The 11,474-nt window shown below is 32.2% G+C and overlaps 1 non-coding gene across 1 annotated transcript; it reads right to left on the bottom strand.

The window, feature by feature from the left end:
• Nucleotides 1-5,812: 5,812 nt before the first annotated feature.
• On the bottom strand, nucleotides 5,813-5,886 carry TRNAI-AAU (transfer RNA isoleucine (anticodon AAU)). Its single transcript has one exon. It is a non-coding gene; the product is annotated as a tRNA-Ile (tRNA).
• Between the last annotated feature and the right edge of the window lie 5,588 nt (nucleotides 5,887-11,474).

Here is an 11,474-nt window from a genome sequence, read left to right as displayed (position 1 = left end):
TGCATTATTGGCTATTTGTGGAGTTGGAAATAGCCAAAACAAGGGGTTTGACTAAGGCAAAACCCTATATAGCCACCCAAACACCATTTTTCAAGTTACACATGCAGGTATACAAATTCAACGGAGGTGCGATCTTTCAGAAAGCTAGAATTCATAGTCACAGTCCCAAGTATAGAGGAAGGTCCCATATCACTAGGATCGAAGCACCTAGTGCTCTAGTCCAGGACCAGAGCACTCAGTTCCCTAGTCTTGTACATTTTTGTCTAGCGTTTGGCAGTTTGGATTCTTAGGACTTCAATTTGCAGACTATAGATTTCTAGCTCAATACAATTGCAAGGACTAAGACACCCAACACCCTAGTTCCACTCAATTAGGCTCATATTTTGATATCAAGTGCACACCCAAATTTTCCCTTCAACTCTATACTTTGTATCTTAGTTTTAGTTATGTATCTTTCTGTTATTGCAATTTACATAGTCATTTCCTTGACCTTTCTAGATTATTTTATCATTATTGCATATTTAGCTCATTTCCTTTCATAGTAGCAAAGAAATAGAAAGCCTAAGAGTATTTGTTGACTCTCTTTTGCAAGAGTTAGTCATAGTGAATCACTTCCTTAGGAGATTTTATTTTCCAATGTATGGAGGGAAGTTGGATTAGGTCCTAAATTACTCAATTCCATTTTTCCCCATCACAATAACACAAATTTGTTATCCCGCGGGAATCCATGCTTCCATAGATCACCTAGCATAACATAACTTGCTAGCTTGTGGAATCCATGTGTTTATTTGTCCTCCCCATTAACCCATAACATACACACCTTGCTAGTTGTTGGATCATTGTTCATCAATTGATGCATGCTCTTTCTCTTTCCATGTGACTATTTGTGCTCTTACAATAGCATACAAGAATGATATTAGTGGTTGAGACATTTTTATTATCAAGGTCTCTTCAACTATTTGACTTGCAACCTTTGTTTTTAGTTCTAACCCCCTTTTGTGTCCATTTTTGTCTTTCGTTGTTTCTTTGCCTTTTGTTTGTTTGTTTATTTTATTTTGTGTGTCCTTGCATGTGATTATTTATTTCTTTATCTAACAATTGCATGTGATTGTATCCTTGCATATGATTGTTTTATTTGTTTCTTTGTCCTATTAATTTGGAACATGCAGAGTAGACAAAGATGATTAGATACAACTTTTGTAGGCACAAAAGAAGAGGACAAATTTGGTCTACGCTACATTGTGCGACAAATCTCCTATGAATTTTTTGGGATAGATTTTGAGTAGCATTTTGAGTTCGATCAATTAAATTTGTCTGCAATTGACATTCGAGGGATAGGGTCATTCTTTGGTACTTTGTTCCAAATTTCTAGTCTCAATTTCCAATCACATTTTTCAATTGTCTTCCTCATCTCAAACCAATACTTAAGCTTAATATCAAATATATAGCTACCTATTTATGTTGATTTACATCAATTTTCCATTTGTCGCCCTTGATCTAGCATTCAAATTTCATCTTTTTAGTATCCAATTCAACTCAAACTAAGAAAGGTGGAATTCAATCAACATTAAACTCTTTTCACATAATTAAGGTTGAATCTATTGATTTTGTTCTTACTTAGGGTAATGCCTATTTGAAATAGGTCTAGATCCTAGTTTGCACATGTAAACTTATGAACACTTATTTCTTTTCATTGCAATTATAATTTTTAATTATATATATATATATATATATATATTAGTTCATTATGTGTAATTTTAAGGTTAGAATAAGTTAAAATCAAGGCTACACTTAGATTTAAAGTTAGGGTTAGAATTAGGATCAAAACTAAGGTTAGCGTTGCCAAGCATACTTACACATCTTAACACACTGAACTCCTAAAGATATTTCATAACATCACTTTTTTGTAAAATAATTTTCCCTCGTGGTTTAATTGGTCTGTAAATTAGAACACCAAACAAAATTTTCATTTGATGCTTATACTACATTGACACTTATGTGTCTTATCATGGCATTATCTCATGTCTATATCATTTATTTTTACCTATGATTATTGTATACAAATAATGTTGCCATAATATGTATTCATTTTAATATCATTTTATTTATTTAGGAAGCACCATGTCATCCCCATGATGTATAGATGCAACTTCTTTTCCATATAATACTTTACAAGTTGTCCTTTTAGATTCAAAACATTTTTCTTTCCTCATCTTCTATTGTGTTATTAATGCTTATCCTTGTATAGTAGAAGAAACATACCTCTCCCATATCATTTTAAAATCACATGTTTGACTACATTATTAGAAATAGTTTACAACATCAAGTACATAAAAAATCCCCTTATTCTATTACATTTGATTGCATTCTTATCATCTTTTAAGAGTCATTTGTGATATAAAGATTTCCCCATACCACAAATTATATCTCTAGGACCATTTCAATCTTATGTTTCTTCTATATTTAGTATAACAAAATACCCTCGATAATTATCCAATAAGCTATGTATGTTGGGCTAATGTTTTCTATTAGATTGTTTTTGGTAGACAACTTTTATCATGGTTTCCAAGGAAAAATTGTTTGTTGACCTAAATTTATTGTGGACAATTAAAATATTCATCACCTTACACATCAAATTAAGTATTTCTCATGCCCATGCTGCAACCACTATTGAGATAAAGTAGCCCAAAAATCCCCATATTTTCATTTTTCATTTACCATGAATTGATTGAAGCAGCAACTGTAGGAGATTGGTTTGGTTCACCTCATTTAAAAAAATAATTTCTATTGTGGCATGATTTTGTAGATTTTCCCTCCAAACTTTGACCATTTTTTCTCATCAACATCATGCATAACATAACACAAATTGTGTAGAATCTTGAGGTAAGTCACTCTTTATGTAGAAGGATATATATTTAGCATATCCTTGGGTGATTTTCTTGATTCATGCTTGAAAACAATGAGGGAAAAAGGAGTAAAGTGAGAAGCACCAACACCAATCCTTCAAAGAGAATTTGGTCGAATCAAATTTTATATTTTTTAAACAAATTGAAGTATCAGTTGCACGAAGATTGATTTTGGTTCGTCTCTTATAAAAAAGAATTGTTTGGTAGGGTTCCCTAATATTTTTCCTACAAACTCTATCCATAATATTTGAAAGAACTAGTGTTGCATTGGAATAGAGAGAAAAGTTAATGCAAATTATGTATCAAATGCTAATAAAGAAAATTTACATAGACCATAAATGTATATATATATTTGGATACACACACATAAGACATTGAAATGTATACAACTTAACATTAATGTGTGTCTATATATACAATTGATATGCATAGATATTGCTCCTTTTCTTTTTCTTGGCAACTGATTAATTTAAGTTGGGACTTAGTCCTATATTTGGTTAATTGCCTGAAAAACAATACTTTACTTCAAGTGGGGCTTCAAAGCTAGTGTACAATCGATTGACACAACTTGGTGCCTCAATTGATTGAGGATCCCTTTCTAGCCCAAATGATCCAATGGACTTGTACTTGTATATTTTATACAATGACATTTATTTTCTAAAACTATTTATAGCTATTGTGATTTGAAATTTCATTTTTCTATATGTTTGATACAATCTTTTCAATCTTACACTTTTGCATTTTTTACATTTCTATTTTGTAACTTAATACTATGACACCAAGAATTTTTCAAGATCTAAACTAAGTGAGGAACCCTTACCAGTCAGTAGATCTTGCTTGAGAATTTTTTTTATTTTTTATATTTCATTTAAAATAAAATGATTTTAAAATTAATTATTTTTTAATAACCAAAAATAGTTTAGATCCACAATCAAGAAAAAGTCATACTAAATACTATTGTCCAATTTATTTAGATTCAAAATGCTAAAATGCAATTCAAGTGTTGGAGTGTCTTGGACATTCAATCCTTATAAAGATCTTCTCACCTAGTTGTTCATCTTTCAAGAAAATCACATGATAAATAAAAAAAATTCAATTGAAATCCTAGAATATACAGAAGGGATTATTTCTACGTTCTTATATTTCTTCTCAATTTTTCTTTAAAATTGATGTTGAGAACGTTTGAGGGGTTGCGATTTATAGGAAGATATAATCATTTCACAACCAAATAAATTACAAACACTAATTTCACATATTTTGGAACCCACTGCCAAAAGTAGAATTTGAACATCTTGTTATGCTATTTGTCTTTTGGCATAGGGTAATACTTCTAAGATGTTAACTACTTTCAAAAGTGACATTCTTTATGAAAATAGAAATCTCTTAGTCTTGAAAAGACATCAAATGGGATCAACATGATGGATTGGATTTCTTAAGAAATAAATCCTAAAAACTATATCTTTTGTCATAGCTATTCTCTAGAATGCATTTTAGGTTTGATTATTTATTCCTCTAGATGCTTGCTTCAATGTCTAACATCTATGTCCACCTTCTTAACATATGTAAGAAGAACAAGTTATTAAATTATGTAGCAAAATGTAGGAGAGGGACTTGACAAACTGGCGATCATATATGCACAAATTGAATTATAGTTTTCTATCGACATGATCTTTGCATTCCATCCTATGCAAATACTAGTTTTTATAATTATGATTCAAATTTTACTTAATTCATTTTCATGTGATATTATCTATGACATTTGCTTTATATTATTCATGTCCTATTTTCCTATTTTCCCTTTCCAAAACTTTCAGCCACTAGAATAAAAATAGGGAATGGGCAAACATTTCATTTGGAAGCAATAAGAGTAGTAGATATGGTGTATATTTATTTTTGGCACATTTCTGAAGCTTAAATAAGAAGGAGAGGAATTCATAGCTAAGCAATGAGACTAACAACAAAGATATGCACTGATGAAGTCTAATAGGATCAAGTATCCAACAACGATGAATAAAAACAAAAAGGCAAAGCCCACAAAGCACTAGACAGCTAATGCAATGCCAACAAAAAGTGGATCTTGATTTTCAGGTTTCTCCAAGGATAGTATTATCAATTGGCTCCCAACTAGTAAGACTGATATCTTATTCTTTAAGATACACCTCGATAGGTGGTACCATGGTTAGATAGAATCAAATAAATGATGAGTTGTAAATGAGGGAAATTGTTGATGTACACAATTGATGGGCAGTAGGGAGTGTGACAAAAAGAGAGAAGTAAAGAAGGGAGATGCAGGAAGGATAGAGAACGAGAATGATACATTATGTGTTGGAATAAGAATGAAAGGAGGTCATAGCGAACCCATGAAAGGAGCCAATAGGAGTGATGGTAAGACAGGGCAAACATAATAGCAAGGAGATAGCATGAGAAAGAGAGAGTGATTTTGGAAATTGTACATGTGGATGTTCAAATGTGAGAGATGTTCAGTTTGGGAGAAGAATATGTCAATATCATGTGAAGCTAGCACATGGTATAATTTATTCAGCGAGGTGTATATCGAAAAGCTGGGAGCACTCATTGTCAACTTGCATAAGCAAAAAATTGATCTACAGAAATCAGTTTTGATTGAACAAACTGTCTCATAAATTATCTTTAATTTAGTGAACATTAAAATTTGTTTGTTTTCTTTCTTTCTTTCAAAAAGAGACAAAATGACTTGTTCAGATGAACCCACCTATCCTTGTGATTTAAGAACCTGTTATCCGCTACTAAAGTGTGCAAATAAAGCAATTTTTGGCGGCACTGAGTGAATTGCATCGTTAAAATTGAACTCGGGAGAGGAGAACCTAATGCAGCAAGATTGAAATGTGGGAAGCAATAAAGTACAATCATTAGAAGTTTTCTGAAGGTGGCCAATGCAGGTCTCGAACCTGCGACCTTCGCCTTATTAGCACGACGCTCTAACCAACTGAGCTGATAGGCCATTCTACTTCACTTAATGGTTTTGGTGTAAAATTCTTCTTAATTATAATTTTCAAAGATATTGATAATTGATTGTCAGATTCAAATTCCAATTCGCCAGTGCAGAAAGAAATGCAATTGCTTTGCAAAATTAAAATAGAAAAAAATAGTAAATAGATTTTACGCCGCTGTGGGCATGATCGAACCTACAAGTTCAGCACACCGCAATATGCTCATTTATAAACAGTAACATTCTGTATGCTCTAATTCTAATTCTATGTTAAAACTGCTGTAATTCATTTGAAAACCAGATATAAGCCATAAATAAAATATTCTCACTATATAATCTTCTAAAAATATATATAGCAATATAATCCTCTAAAAATATAAAAAAATTACATATAATTTATAAACTCTTTTAATAATATAATTTTTTTATTATATAATAAATTTTTACATATAAATTAATTTTTTTTTTTTAATTTTTTTTCAAATGATTTAGTTAACTTATACTATAATATAAGTATGTTTTTCTTCTCTCATGTTTAAGTTATATTAACACTTGTGTGTATTATAATGGTATTATCTCATGTCTATATTGGTTCCATGTATCCATGGTCATTGCATGCATCTTATGTTTGACATATTGTGCACTCATTGTCATATTATACATTCAATGCCATATCATATTATTCCATTAAGGAGCGATCCCCATGATGTATATGCACCTTCTTTTTCATATCATGCTTCTCAATCCATGCTTTTAGATTTGGGTCTCATGGTTTCCTCATTCTCTATTGTGTTATAATTTTTGTCCTTGTACATTAGAAGCAATATACCTCTCATAGACTATTTTACACTCACATGTCAATTTGCACTCTTATAGATATTTTACAACATCAAAGACATCATAACTTCCTTGATCCTATCATGTGTGTTTGCATTATTTATCATGTACTAAAAGTGACATTAGTGACATTATTCTTTCCCCATACCACACTTATATTATGCCTCTAGACCCATTTCAACCTTATGATTTCTCTTATTAGGGGCAACACAATGCCTTGATATAAGATATCCGTGGTCTATATAATTTACATGATTATGATTTGAGTTTTACTTTTTTATCATATGATACTATCCATGACACTTTCTTCATTTATTCATTTCGCCTATTTAATGTCAATAAGAGGAGGAAACACAAATATCATCACAAACATTCTTTTGTTGATATTTAATGTAGTAATCTATGCTACACATATACTTATTGTGTCTTGATAGATCTTGATTACATAACATGACAATGCTTGATATGCCATACCATCCTATTTCAATAACACTTCTTCAATACAAGCAAAAGTTTCCAACCATTCTTCTATTTATTCATTTTCCTAAATAGTTAAATAAAACCCATAGTTTATGTTTATTTTACTTTGTGAGAAAAAAAATGCTGATTGCACACATTAAATCTCTATTTTGCAAGTTGTTAGGACAAAACCAAACACACAATTATATGAAGCTACAAGTGGAAGTAATGTAATTCCAAAGATGTTACAAGTTAAGAGTAGAACACAATAGAGAGATGCTAACAATGATCATAGAGGAGGGTGGTAGAAAGATCTATAGTAGATGCCATGAATGAAAATGAACAAGGAGTTGCAAAAGAGTTGTTAATGGCAGTGTTGCAGTGGCAAGAGGGCTGGGTGGTAGTGTTGTGGTGTGTAATGGACGACAAAGTCCATGTCAATGGCAGTGTCAAATGATAGTGAATGGTGGCATTCTCTGCAACAAATTTCATATGGTGGCGAATGAACATTTTTAGCCTTTAGGACACCAACAACCTGCAAATGTAATATAGTTAGAATGCATCGTATACAAGAAGCATAGTCAAGAAACAAAGAGTGTCTTTGTTTGCGTTTGTTTTCCCTATTCTTCCACTCGTTGCTTGATAAAAACAAGTGAGATCTTGAGCTTGCTTTGACGCTGTGAAGGGGTAAATTGCTAGAAGTTTCTGGAAAACCCCCCTTAGATGGGAAGCTTCACGCTTTGTTCAGGGATGCTTATGCGAATTTCAACCATTTTATAGGACTTTATTTCTTTTTTAGCAGTACAACTGCGGTATGAACTGGAAAACCCCCCTATTATGGAATTAGATGGTAACCATGATCTGAACCTAACTACGCTAATAGTTGTTGCAAGTACAACTGCGGTATTAACAGTTTAGAAGTTGTTATATGCATTGAGTGGCCTTAGAATTAGACTTTGTTTTGGTGCATACCGGTGAAATAATGCTTGCTTGTACCTGGTTTTTTAGGGTTGGTAAATAGTAAGTATAATTGCTTTGTGGCCAGGTAAGTTTATTTCTTCTAACCTAAATTGAAGGTTTTGGTTGGTTTTAGGTTTTGGAAGGGTGAAGATTTTAGTTTTCCCTTCAAATCTCTAAAGGTGAAAACAACGCCACGTCCGCTGCAGAACCGCTCAATGCTAATAAAATAGTTTTTGCCCACTTCCTCTGTATCTGGGCGTTCTCCTGCATCGGGCTCTACAATGCCTTCTTCTCCACCATCCACAGCCTGCCACCGCTTCCAGCTTGCAGGCAATTGTTAAAACACGAGCACATTCCTCTGCCAAATAGACAATTAAACTTAGTATATCCTTGCCATAGAATAAATCGAGCCACCCTATTGGTTATGCAAACATATGGTTATTCATTGTTTAACGCAGAGCCTTGCCAATAGTTTCATGGAGTGTTTTGTATTTAGTTTTGAATAAATATAAAGTTTAATTTTTTTTTATGAAGCAATTTTGTGTTTATTGCTATGTAGAAATTTGTGTCTATTATTTATTTTCTTCATTTGGTATCAGAGTCATGTTTCAGAAATTATCCGAGTTAAATTGCTGAAGTTGCAAAAAGATCAAGGAAGATACGAATAGTAAGAAGGAAGGTCGATGAGATGAGAAGATCATTGTTTTCAAGATGAAGCTTTCCTACCACATTTGAAGTCCCAAGAATGTCGCAATCAAACAAGGATGATTTTATGTTCAAGGTTATTGTAATGGAAGTTTATTTCTGCTAGTCTAAGTGTGCAGTTTGAAGAGTCCAACCAGAGGCGTTGAAGAATAAAGCCAACACATCAAATGAAGGTGAAAAAGTGAACTCGATCTTCATAAGAGGAGGTTGAATTCAAAAGGATTCGCAGTCCAACAATAGAAGGAAATGAGTTTTTGAATAACCTCATATCTGAGAAGATCTAGCTAGCACAGTAAAGTTTGAAACCACCTATGAATGGTGAAGCCCTCAATTTGTGAGGAATCCCAATCATGGTCTTTGAAGAGGCCACAGTGTTTTTTGTCAAGAAAAAGGAGAGAAGATCACAAATTTTGTGAAAGCTAGAGAAATTATTTTAAGCCACCGATATGCAATCGTGTGAGGAAGTTAGATCCAAGTGTTAGAAAAGGCTTGAAGAAGTTAAAAGTCAAGAATTTGCACTCTAAACAAAGATCGTAGCATGATGGATCATGATAGGTGTTGAGCCCATTGAACCCAGATGAATATATAACTGTTCTTTGTGTTAAATCAATTAGTGGTTGAAATTAAGGGGGACAATGTTGACATGTTAATTTCTCCACATGCATGTGATCAAATATAGTTTGAACTGCAATTCATTGGATGAGATAAAAATAGAATTTTGGTAATTTCTTCCACTTGTATGAGAAGAAATCTAGTTTGTAAGGGCTAAAATAAGAGCTCCAAAAATATAATTTACATCAAGATTTTAACTACATGTTTGATTTTTTATTTTTGGCTAGCATTCAAGCACCAAACACCTCTATATAAATAGGTAAATTGTAATGAAATCTTTATCTTTGATCAATCGATCATTGATCCTTGATCACGTGATGAAGAAGTGTTTTGTATTTAGTTTTGAATAAATATAAAATTTTATTTGCTTTTTGAAACAATTTTGTGTTTATTACTATGTAGTAATTTGTGTCTATTATTTATTTTCTTCATGATTAGGCTATATAAAGCATAGCAACATAAAGAAGATGGCATCTCAGACGGAGTTGGATGGAAAGGCCAAGGCTAGAGAGACTATGATGCCTATAGGCACATGAGAAAAGAGCTTGGATGCTTAGGAATCCCTTGTAGAAGGTAATTTCAATCATTTTTTTTTCCAAAATATAATGTCTCATAGATAATAGGTTTGAGTCTCACTATAAATAGTGTTTGATTCAATGCTAATGGCTGGTTTTAGGGACCATTTCACAAGAGCAAGGGATTACTTTGGATGCAAGTCAGTACTTTTCATTTTTAGATTAATGCAAGTATCCCACAAGCACAAAAAAAATTGTATGAAAACTCATGTTAGGTTTTCTAAATTGCTTCCATTTGAGATTATTATTAAACATGATCTCTATTGTTTTTTTCCTAATTTTAGAAAATTTATGTTAGGTTAATTTAATCTTAGATGATGCAATCTAAAAATTACTACTATTATGATCTTTGCAAGTTGAGTCGAGTTGGACTATTAACCGTCTTGAGTCCTTCCTGATTTGAGATATTCATTAAGCTATGTAGTAAGCATTGCTTGATGCATGAGTCCTGTCTAATAGAACCATTCTTTACTATTCTTGCAAGGTTTGTGTTCATTTGATGTCCAAAACTTATACCATTGGCTTAAGATATGTGGCTCTGTTATTCATGACACAGATGGCATTTGTCGTCAAATTTGGTTCTATGGCTTCAACTTCTGATTCATCAAACAAATTTGACTCCATGGCTTCAACTCCAAATTTACCAAACAATAAAGTCAAATTTATTATTAGTCAGTTATCCATCTAAATGCAACTTCATTCAGTATATATCTCTTGTATTAAAAAACATTCACATAATTTCATCCTCTATTCAATAAACTGCTTCATTATAATTGTAGTACACTAGAGTGTGAATTTTTATCTTAGACTAATCTACAATCCAATTTTTTTTAAAACTTTCAATGATCTTTCATCAAAACCCTTAATTTGACTCTAATTGCCACCTTCGTACAAGAAAACCCACAAAACTTAAATGCAATTCACATGACTTTGATATGATGTAAGGAACAATATTGCTAAACGTTTACCTCTAAAATCTAAATCCATTAAGTAGAATTTATCTCAATACATAAGCATTCCTTGGATTCAAAAATCACTCCTCATTACCACTTCAGCCTTTTTAGTTCAATAGAATCACTTCACTTCACTTTAGGCATACTAAATCTTAATCACACGGTAAGAAAACCAAATCCTAAGCTGTTATGAACAAATAGCGCACCTTTACAAACTCAAACCCTTCAAATATTTTATTCGGTGGTTCAAAATAAGAGGAAGAGAAAAATCATTGCATTTCAAGACATAAATCTATTGGAAAATGTTAAAAAGTTGCTTGGAAATATGAAATACAATAAACTGGTTTTAGAACACTGCAGAAGTCTTGGAAGGGAAAGCATTCTTACCACTTGTAATGACTAATTTTGTTGTTCGAAATCCATAAACAAATCCAATAATAGTGAAAGCAGGGGTCTTTGTTCAGTTTGAACCATACACAAAGAAAGGGAGGAATTCATA

This window comes from Cryptomeria japonica, chromosome 5 (assembly GCF_030272615.1).
Source record: "Cryptomeria japonica chromosome 5, Sugi_1.0, whole genome shotgun sequence".
Taxonomy (NCBI): Eukaryota; Viridiplantae; Streptophyta; class Pinopsida; order Cupressales; family Cupressaceae; genus Cryptomeria; species Cryptomeria japonica.
The sequence above is the reverse complement of the archived record's forward strand: the minus strand, read 5'-3'. Positions and strand labels throughout refer to the sequence as shown.